The sequence below is a fragment of the Bombus huntii genome, chromosome 14, assembly GCF_024542735.1.
Source record: "Bombus huntii isolate Logan2020A chromosome 14, iyBomHunt1.1, whole genome shotgun sequence".
Lineage (NCBI taxonomy): Eukaryota > Metazoa > Arthropoda > Insecta > Hymenoptera > Apidae > Bombus > Bombus huntii.
Genome location: NC_066251.1, coordinates 5,577,314 through 5,589,484, shown reverse-complemented (window position 1 = coordinate 5,589,484; position 12,171 = coordinate 5,577,314). Strand labels below are relative to the sequence as shown.

General features: G+C 36.4%; 1 protein-coding gene across 4 annotated transcripts in view; it reads right to left on the bottom strand.

The window, feature by feature from the left end:
* Positions 1–12,171, bottom strand: part of LOC126873107 (uncharacterized) — a 183,877-nt gene that overhangs the window by 153,071 nt on the left and 18,635 nt on the right. The gene's annotated exons all lie outside the window — the stretch shown is intronic.

Here is a 12,171-nt window from a genome sequence, read left to right as displayed (position 1 = left end):
ATCGTCGACATTATGAGAGAGATGTACAGTATCAAATATTAGTTAGAGTGGAAGCCGATGACGTTGGAAACGAAGAGTCACGGATGTCCGTAACAACGGAACAGCTTGGACTTGTCTCCTTTATTAATTAATATCCGACGAATAGTACAAGTTGCAGCGTAACGAAGCTCTCGCTTTGTGCAAGCTGTCCCAGCAGATAGCCTTCGTGTAAATTGTAACTAATTCCAACTATTCCTAGAGACGAAACTTCCCATCCATGTGAAAAGAAACGTAAAGGGTAGGAGGAGTGATTGACCTCGATCAGACGAGCTCGTTCCAGTTATTATCGAGCTTCGATCAAACTGCTACAAATTGCTGCGAAGTTTCGAATACGAAATCAAAGGAAACGTGGCTTTACCGAAACGCGCGTTCGCCTTTAGTGTGCGTTAAATTACTCGAAATTGAGTTCCATGTGCGAATGAAATTGATAATTGGCGTTTTCCCTTTTTCTCCTTTTTCTTTTACGGATATGATTTTTATGAATTTTTCATCAAAACTTGGAAGTTCGAATATGCGCAGAATGCACATAACGCGTGAAAGTATATATGGAACATAGAAAATGTAATATTTGTTATGATTAGGGCTGTGGATTTTTATCGATATGCGTAATCAAATAGCGATTTGTTTTGTTTATTAGGTATCATAACAAGCACTCTACTCTGCATATGTTACATAGTTTCGCAAATCGCGTGCATCCTATGCGTCCTCGCGATTCTAAACTTCCTATAGAAGTAAAAATCTTATTAAGTTTGCTTGTTATATTTAGTACGTAAAATCAATTTCTCTTTAGATTCCATTTTTTTTATTATTATTATTATTGTATTCATAACGATATAAATTTTCATAGATGTCTGCACTCTATTTACGAAACTATATTTTATTGTGTGTTACGTGCGATGTATCGTAATGCGGTGAAACTATATTTTGGATGTGTTGTTGTGCAACGTATCGCAATACAATGAAATTACATATTGGACGTGTTATGTGCAATGTATCGTAATGCAATGAAATTACATTTTTCACGTGTTACGTGCGCTAGATCGTGCAGTCTCTTTTTGGTTTTAGGAAACGTTATTTCTATCGGTTATATCAAGAAGGCGAAGTAAAAAGCTATCGCATCTCGAAATTGCTTAGCTTTCGAGGAAACATGACCCGGATAATCCGCACTTCGGCTGCAGATGAACGTAATAACGTGTATGTTATAGCTTATGTGGCGATGGAATAAGGCGCAATTGAGATTTATGGCAGCGAGCTGAATCATGATAGTAATTTATATGACATTAATTACTGTGCAAGTAGATCATCGAACAGTTTCTGGAAGTGAAATTCTTGGAAACGCTAACGTTGAAGCCATTGACGAGTGAAGTATGACATTTCTATCGAAAGAAATCAGAAGAAGAAATGCGAAGGAAAACAAATATATACAATACAAAGGAAGAAACAAAATTTTATCTGTACGTGTGAACAAAAATCACTCAAATATACAGAAACGTGGTATAGCAAATTTGTCAAATTTCTATGAAAACTTATAAACCGATCGTTTTATCCACTCGAGTAATTCTGACGTTAACACAGTTGTTGTAACATTTTCAGTTGGATTTTTCTTTTACTCAAACAGAAATCTACAATATTTATAACTCGTGATCGAGTGTCGTGTATTAGGAATGTGTGAAAACACCAGGGTACTTAAAACTATAGAATATGAAAGGAGCACACAAGAGCACACAAGATTTTGGCAAAGACCTGATCAAACATGTCCCAGAAATATCTACTCGATTTATGCAAAACGGGTAAAACTGAACGTCGTATGAAACTGTGAATCACTCCTGTTTATTAAGTTGCTTTCTGTTATTAATTTTTGTTATCTTTTCTATTTTTCTATCGTATTATTGTATTTTAATATGACTAGATATGACGTTTAACGAATTTCCTGCAAGTGTCGTAAAAAAGTTTAACATATTTTTCAAAGCTGTGGCGACATACCGACAGAAAGTGAAATTACAACTTTAAGAGATTAAACGGATAACGCTTTCCACGGTTGATGAACAGGATTAACTCAAACTTCTCGACTTTTCGCTTACGTCGCTTTAATACTCCGTTAATTCTTGCTTCGAGCCTCGTCCTGGAATTCTTTGCAGTTCAGTCGGGAGGAAAGTCGATCGAAGCATCGAAGATGAATTTTATCGAGCTGCCGATCGATAGAAGAACAGTGATTAATGTGACCCAATACCGTGCATCGCGTCCACATAACTCGACTGGTGCGCAAGAATTCTAAAATTAGCGATGAACCGTCTTTGTCCTTCGTTAATTTTATTGGATCGAACGATCCTCCTTTTTTCGGGGCAGAAATTATTTTCTCTCGCAAAATCCATGGCAATGATAAATACCGACGAAAATAAAGCTCGAGACAACACGACATAGCCGCGCGAGATTAAAATGGAAAAACGCTTCCGGCAGTAGATTCGAAGTATTTGCAATCCGTTGTTTGCTCTTTAAAACGCGAAAAAGTCTCTCGACGCTGGAAACAGATCGGCCACTGCATACGAATTTGTGGAATCGCGAGCCTCGTTCATTTACCTCGCGCAATATACTTTGATTCTCGCCGGTTATATGAACATCTACATATACCAACCTATAACTCTCCAACTTCATCGAATATCCGTCCTAAACTAACATTCCAACTTTAATCCCTTAAATCTTTATTCATGCAGCTTCGTGTCTCGTTTTATCGCAACTTGAGCACCTAACAACCATCTTCTCTTTATCCGCTAAACGACTTGCTTCTACTTTTTTGCTCCAATTACGCTCCGCTGCTTTAAAATATTAATAATTACAAATTTATACAGAGAGAGAGAGAGAGAGAGAGAGGGAGGAAATATTTTGAAATATATGTTCTTTAATTCAGAAACCGCTGCAATGAGCAATGAATTAATAACGAGCAAGAATTCTACGATAAAGGCGTCCAATATTTAATGAATTAAACGCAAGCAAATGGTATGTTCTGTATATCTTGCTCAACAACTTTATCAGCTCGTTATCTTTAATTTGCCCGAGGATGATTAAATTTCCTCTGTATTTTTGCCATGTCTGTCTACAATATTTTTTCTCCGTGGGATTAATCGAGTTAAGTCGCGCCTGAAAATTAGTTTACGAGGCACGATCATCTGCTGGATAATACGTACCCTCTTTTGAAACAGTCGCGGTGAATTTCCAAGGAAATTATCAGTTTCGAACGGCGAGAGGATACGCTATTAGATCCATTTCCCTGTAAAATACCAAACGATAACGACGCCTTGTGTCGAGTTACTGTAATTAACTCGCGTGCGTGGTCCAATTTTGCATCTCGATGAGCCCAAACTCCCCTAGGGAATTTATATACATCAGGATTTTGCTTGTGCACCAGCCTCGATACGATAAATTGATTGATTCATCGAGGAAAACAAGCCGCTGGATTGCCAAAGAAGGGCAAGAAATTAATTGAAATCGAGTTGACAGAATGAGCGTCCTGTTAAATATAGAGTGTACAGAGGTGGAAATATTCGGAGAACTAATATTTCATCGCAGTGTACAAATAACACCGCGTTTCTTACTTAATTTCTGACTGCTAAAGCCTTTGAAATTCCCTCTTTCACTTTGCGAGCAGAGAGCGTGAGAAAGAGAGAGAGGGGGGGAGAGGGAGAGCTGGTCGTTTCACCACAAGCCCTCAAGGAGAACTTCTTTTTAAGCTCTTATTAATCCACCGTTTTCGAAGTAATACCACCGTGAAAGGTTTCCAACGCAGTTCCGCTTCTCGCGTTAAAGTTTTACGCTCGCACTTTCCTCCTCGCTCGAAAGCGTATTAACAAGCGCAATTTTTCACGGTGTGTCTCGCGTGGGAGAGGATTCTCCTCAATAACGATCAACGAGAGTAAATACGAAAATCAAGGGCAAGATATTCCAAGTATGTTTGCAAAAGTTGAGTAAACGTAGATGTTTGAAGATGGCAAGGAAAAAGGATAATAATAAATTATAAAAGATCACGATCCTGAAAAGCGTGGATCCTCGTGCTTGACATATAGAAAGGCTGGGGAAAGTATTTGCACACCATTTGCATTTATTATTGCATTTGCCTACTGATTAATTAGACTCGACTATAACAAACTTCGTATCATTTAATGGCACGACTAGAGTGCTGATTTTTACGTATTTGTAGGAAGTTCGAAAGTACAACATCGCACAGACTGCTCGTGATATGAGAAAAAATATACGAAATGTCCGGCGTACAATGCTTTTTTTCTCTAATATCTGGCAGGTAGAACAGAATATTCTACAGAAATTTCCTACTTTTTCAAAGATATGAATACGCACGAATAATCTGCAGTCGAAAAAGTGCGATTACGAAAATTTCATGCTACAAAAATGAAAGGTACAGACGAAAATTAACGAACCTAAGAGCGTGTGAAAATACACTTTCTAGCCGATGTAACATTTCGAGGAATTAAAATGGATTAAACTGGAGAATATAGAATATGTATCTCGATATATGGCGAATTCCGAGGCCCAGTTCTCGGAACCAACGAAATACCTAATTTAGCTATCGCGGTAATTTCCTAGAAAAAGAGCTGAACCAATGGGCAAAGTTTCTGTTGCAAACTGTTTCGTGGAAAGATCTCGTGTCGAACGAAATTCTGGCAAAGTTTTAGGCTTAGCCGTAAAGTTGGTGAATTATCGTTCGAAACGATCGGCTGTAACATAAGCAAATGTTCGGTTCGCTAATTAGCGTGGCCGAGATAAACCATGACCTTTCCTATTGTGTACCGAGAGAATAGGCGTGGTGTCTATCGATCCTTTGATCGCGGCAAACTTTACGATGTTCATGCAACCATTGCATTCAGCTGGCATCACTTTTCAATAATGGATGCACTTTGCTGCACCAGTTCTCGGTCGAAAAACGTTTATATCAGCTGGGTGCAATTTAATTGTCGCTTGTCGAGGGAGGCGAGCACGACAAAAATTATTTCCCACCGTTCTCGAAAGAGCAATCTTATCTTTTCGATTTTTCTCCGCGAAGCCTCCCCTTACAACTGGATGAAAAGTTTCGAACTTTTCTTGTTACCAATGTTTCTTCGTTCTTATTTTTATAAGCGATGAAATTTCCGACGAAATACAATAAATTTATCTTTGCTGGTTTTATAGTTTTGATGCTACGTGGCGATTAAAACGAATTTATGCGACACTGTTGAAAGATGTATAGACGATAAATGCAACAAAGTTCCGTAAGATACAGAGGCCGTAAGAAATTTTATGACTAGATCGCCAACGTTTATGCAAACTCGTACTTTCGTTAACGTAAGCAAAGAAAAATGGATTGTTTCATCTTCTAAATATTGCGATGAATAGTTTCGCGTATCGCGTACTCGTATTCGTGACCATCAGAATGTTGGAAATCTCTAAGAGAACGTGTACCTAATTGCAAGATTCAACAAAAGGAAAGTACATACCTGGATATTTTCTATAATTCAGCTAATATAATTAGCGGAATTTTACAAGTCTACTAGAAATTCTTTTGTACAACACCGACACATTGGTAATAATAGAATAAAGGAAGTTCCACAAATAGATTGTACAAATTGCAAGTTCACTGATTATCCTGTTCGGCCTAAATGAAGAACGTGTACAGTGGATGTCCATAATCTGTAATTTGTAACTTGCCAGTTCACAGACATTATTAGTTTGTGGATTATTGCGCAGGAATAAATTTGATTGATTATCGCTGTATTAAATTTGAACCCTTTTACGAAACGTGAGAGCTGAAAAAAGTAATCAAAGATCGTGGATATTGAATGGCAATAAAAATAAAAAAAGGGACTTGAATTCAAAAGAAACTTACCATCACAGAATCTCATTATTTTTTCACGAAAACCCGAACAAACAGATCGTTAAAAAATCAATCTCACAGGTAAATTCGATCGCTGGCAGAGAAAAGAAGGAGTTTACTTTCGTCGCGGGGAACCAGCTGACGTTCAACGTTGCTGTTTCAATACGAGAACAGGAAGATCTGTTGACTCCGGCATTTTCGTAGCCACTTTGAAGTGCAGAGTGCTTTCAGATACAACACATTCGTTACGGAGTCGTGGAAACGTATCGAGCTCGTGCAACTTCCCTGCGGAAACAGTTTCTCTGTCATTGTGTCAAGAAGTCAGAGGAAAAAGGTATTAGTTTCTCGGTGCTTAGCGTTTCGGGGAAAACACGACCTGGACAATTTCTACTTGGGCCGCGGAAACGTAATAACGCGTGTTTCGGCGCTTACGACGAAATAAAAAGCAATTGCGATTTGTTGTCACAAACAACAGGAAGATCAATTATAATAACAGCAGGCTAGAAGAAGCGAGTTCGTATAGAATTATTCATCGAACGATTGGTGAAAGCATAAGTTTTAGAAATGTTAATGGTCGTCGTGTAGAGACAGGAAATTTTGTGATATTTGGAATATGTTTACAGCGAACTAAAGAGCAATTAGGATCTTTAGCAGGAACATTTATTGTAGTAGTAACACTCCTGTAATACTAAAAGAGAAAACTGTAATGAGTTCATTCAGAAATGAACGAACCAACAGCTGATGAAAAAATGAAATTTTTGAAAGTTTCAAAATGTTAATAATCCTCAAAGTGGGGAATTTTCGAATTCTTTCCATTTGGAATATTTTCCATTTGTAATATTATCCACTTGGAACATTTGAAATATTTGAATGGAGAACATTTGGAACATCACAAACTAAGTGTCGAGTGTTAGAGATGCGCGGAATCACGCGTGATCATCTAGAATTTTCAACATAATCAAATATTTTCAGAGGATGTGTGCCTGTATAACTTGTTCCATTCGAGTAAAATACGTGAAATAAGAGAGGGAAAATGTGTGGATGTTATTACATAGAAGATACGTGTGTTGCGTATTGTATGAAGCAGAGAATTTTATGCTTTGGGAATTGAATTGTTTTCTATAGAAATTTATCAATATTATTGATGAGTAAAGCATCGTATAATCTAATCTTTTCACCAAAAGTAGAGAAATGTAATTATCAGTTACTAATTTACATGTTGATTGGCGCAGCATCGGAATACTGTCGCTCATTCCAACATGATGCATTGTATTATCAACATACTCGTCTCATTAAAAATAAAATTGTTCATGTACAGCATTGACGGCGTTGAAAATTTCATGTATATTAAAACGCTCGCATTATAATATATTAAATATGTATATTGAAAGGTACATTAAAATTATGATAGATTAAAACCAAACTATACTCTGTAAATTAATTATAAAGCGTCGTATGTATGTGACACTGATAACAGAAAGTGTAATTAATATTATTAATAATTCTGGCATCACGTAAACATACTTGCATATGCATGCGACCTACAACAGTCAATATAGTGATAATATAAAAATTTCTACAGATGCTTTGTTTATTTTTTCTTTTTCCTCGCTCGCCTATTGAAAATGTTGAAACCTTTACGAATTTTAATTAAATTTATTGACAATTTCGATATCACAAAGGGAACCAGTGATTTATGTCAACGTACATATTGACAATATACAATTTTCTACGCTTATCCTTAAAAGTCTTCCTAAAAGCTTGTGAAAATTTTACGAATAATATGAATCAATATTCTAATAATACAATTAATTTTCCACACTTGTCCTGTTCGTTTCTTTATTTCTGCCCTCTTGTCCCTGCATACTTTTCGAATAATATTGATCAATATTTCAACAATATGGTTAATACTTTTAATAATGCCAACATAACTGTAGACCAATATATGAATAATATAAAATTTCCTTCGTCTATCCCATTTTTTCTCCTGTTCTCTCGATTCTTTTTTTAACGCGCTTCAGAGATTTGCGATGTAAGCTGCTGTAAGCTGCAACCTCAAGTCTCGAGACTTTCCCAGTCTACTAAATTGTTCGTCCCAAATCGCCGCTATTTTGCGATGTGCGGTGTCAAAATGAACCTCGCCGGTGACCGTGGCGAGGAAAATATTCGCCGAGCTTCATGAGAGAATATGAAGATATAAAAGGACACTAAGTCAGGACGCGGGTAATGTCAGTAAAACATTTTCCGCAATGACGACGATCGGTCGGTAGCGAAACAATTTATAACTTCTACTTGCAGAACGATGACGACGTTGAAGCTCGTCATTGTCTACGAAGGAGAACGATTATTTCGATGGAACCGAGAGACGATGAACACGTTGAATTAGAAAAGAACAATGCACCCACGCAACACGCGGCAAGTTAGCTTAACGTTCCACGAATTTCACTTGTCGCGATACTTCTCTATATGTGTCTCTACACATCGTAGAAGCTCAAGAAATTTGCATGAATCCTCTTAAACGAATTCTCTTTACATTTCTCTTCAGCGAATTCTCTTTGCGTATCTCTTCATCGAGCACTCGTGCGTACTACGAGTTAACTTTGCGTCAACGCTTTGAAATCTTTGAAATCTGACTGTACAGCTTGTCCGAAAAATAGTGACACATATATATATATATTTTTTAATTTTTATAATTTTATTTATATCTTTTTTATTTCATAATTTTTATATCATGCAAACGGTATGTGGCAATTTTTATCATCCTTCTCAGACTTATTTTTCCACATATTCGGATACTAACATTTTCTTATCGTTTTTGAACGTACAATTTGTTTGCACGTACAAATGCTGATATTTCATGGACGTATATGCCATACAAGTGATAACGATTAGGCTGATAATATCTTAGTACAGCTGGCTTCTATTGCATGGTAATGCATTTGCTCATCCTGGCACGATTGTGTACGTGAATATTTGGCCGAAAAGCGAACAGAAATGCACGCTCATTCGCCATGTTTATCTGATTGCGGTTTTCTGTAATTATTGTCCATTTTCGAGGCTCGAACGCTCGAATAAAAAAATCGCAGCAAAGACATCGCAAGCATATATGTAGATAAATATATAGATGATAAAGATACTCGAAACGATTCGAAAAGCAAATTTTCACAACTCTGTTCATTTACTGGTTTTTATTTGAGCATTTGCCAACGTTGTAACTAATTTATTTTAAGAGGAAATAACAGTGTAACGTAATAGAACTAATCACATCTGCTCCTGTGCCTCACCACGAACAACCCTATCTACTTTCACAATTTGTAGAATTTCTACTTCTTTACTAACTAATCGTTCCTAGGATTGCATCAATATTTGAGGAATAAAACGAACAATGTTTCTACAAATATAATTAATACAGCCTGGATATTTTTATGCAAATTCATATTTTCCTAACCACTGTACTACAGAAATGCAAACCGAGCAAGAATTTCTTTTATCTGCTAAATATTCTAATAAGTTCACTGTTTTGAGTATTTTACATACAGATAAGAGAAAATGAAATATTGACACGCTGTGAATTTTGCTAACTTTTGTACCAACAATTTTTTACCGTACTAATAACGGTCATTTATTCCGTGTTACACATATTTATATTATATTTATTCGTCGTTGTTATTAAACATAAACTCATTTTGTAAAATCACGCTGTCTTTTTATATTCCTTATTTTATGAACTTCTTTTTATCGCGCCACCGTATTTTTGCATATTACGTGTTTCCTCTGTTGCACCATTTTCCCAGAAACGCATCAAAATTCACAGTCTAACCGATCGGTGTTTAAATTAATTATCGGCAATCTCGTTACTTTTCAAACAGACTGTCTACGTCCCTCGTTATTCGGTCTCGTTAAAAATACACGTGAGTCTGCCGACTGTTTTCTTTGGCGTGCAATTTTGCCCGGCGATATGTCGAGCGAAAATAAAACGTCGGGACGTTGACACGAAGCTAAAAACGAGACCCGAAGCAGGGTGAATAATAAGCATTTCCTGAATCGCTTTTCCACCCGACGACTAGGTATTTCCTATCGATCCGGTCCGATACATCTAGCCGCTTCATACTTAATAGTTTATTGCGTGCTCAACCGACATTTCCAGTTACATTTGCCCGTTTAAGAGAATGACTTTAATATTTCAACGCTGTGGATGATAAAGGACTTGATGTAGCAGGTTAATGAGCTGTAAAAATCCGATCTAAGAACAACGATTCGATATATTATATTTGGTTGGACAGAAAGTTCGTCCCGTTCTTTTGCAGCCAAATGGAACTGAGTTTAAACAATGGCTCCTTACGCTCAATTTAATTGCTCTAACCTGATATCGTTGATTAATTAACAACCAACTGTAGAGCGTAAAACAAGCGTTTTCGAAAGTACTTGCTCCTCGTTGGCCTGGCACGAGTTCAAACGTGGTTCACCAACAAGACAACGAAAGACCACACGTGCCAGTCGTTACACGACAAAAATTGGTGCAACTTGGTTGGGACGTTCTACCGCATCTGCCATATTCACCCGATATTGCACGCTCGGACTACCATTTATTCCGCTCGTTACGAAACTACTCCAACGATAAGAACTTGTCTTCTCTGGAAGACTGGAGAAACGAATTGAAACGTCCCCTTCTCTCGGAAGATTAAGCAATTCCACGCCGATGATTAATAACGAAGTTATTACATAGATGGGGAAAAATTATCGAAAGGAATGTTGCGTACGCTAATTAGGAACAATATGCATATAAAGGAGAAAACACGTCCCTCGGTTTGGTCGGAAAAACGGTACGAGCTTTCCATTGATTGTAGGAGATATTCGAAAAGCTAATTCTTATTTCTTATTTTTTCATATTAATGTACATCGCGTGGGTCTTTATGCAAATTTATATTTCTATGCAAACAATTAAAAAGAATTATTTACAGATCACAATGCGAAAAGAAAATCTGAATAAAAGTTTGCTTCGTTCGTTTAAATATTAAAACGGTCATCTCATTCTTCGTATTTTGAATATTTTCGCATGCTCAGATTTCTCGTAATTTTTTATCGTTTGATCGTATTATTATCGACTTTACTATTTTATTACATTATTGTGAATAAACGTCCGCACTTTGTTATTTTTTGTTGCTCTCCGATAAAATTATGACGATGGGATAAAGGTAATATGGAAGAACGAAAATGGCACTCGTAGGCTGTTTTATTATCTGCTTGAAAAGTCCTCTATATCGGAGCTACATTTAACGCGAAGATAAGAAAACTTCTAAATTAGACTAAATAATCGAAAGAGCAACGTGATTAATTCAAGCAGCGATATCTAAATCCCGTCAGGTAAACTGATAGTCCAATTAATTATTATACGCTATTAACTGATATTGTATAATTTAATTTCTACAATTTCAATTTATCGATTAGAAAGTAACTGACAAATATCGATTTTAGTAATAAATTTGCAATTTAATCGAGACACATTTAATAGTATTTATTCGTCGCGACTGCAAATCAAAGAAAGCAGCTGGATACTTGTGAACTATGGTGTATGTAAATTTGCGAACTGCCGACTCGTGGAAGTGAACCTCGTGAAGCTATAAAGCACACGAGGAAGACGCTTAATGAAGAATAACGATTCTAAAGAAAGCGACTGGGGGAACCGTGAGATTGCAGTTTTCTGATATTCGTCAGATATTAAGATTTTTTAATATAGCAAAGCTACGTTTTTTTTTTCATGAAAAAACTATGTAAGTGACGAGTATTCCTCTGGAAAATTCACGAAGAATATTTAAAAGCTATTTGTGATAAATTTTCAACATCGTAAACGAGTGATTCGCTAGCATGGAACATCAAGAATTTACTTGTCACGATAAAAGTCTAAAATAATTCGACTTTGTGTACCAACTGCGATAGAGACTTTTCCAGTTTAATATTTAAAAACAGAATACGATAAAACTGGCTACGATACAAGTGGCATAGATTTTAGAAGATCGTAAACGAGTAACTTACTAATACAAAAAAGGAAGAGAAGTATTTTGGTATAAAATAAAAACGGAGGTAAAATATTCTGAACAAAACTCGTAGATCGATATAGAAGAACTGTAATTCAAATGTTTCGAATCTAATATTTGAAAATTAATTGTAACGAAACTACCATTAAAGCTGGCATTAATTCTCAAGTTGGAGATGAACGATTAGCTTGCCAACGCAAACGAAGGAACAGAACCTCCGCATAACGATAAAAATGATAT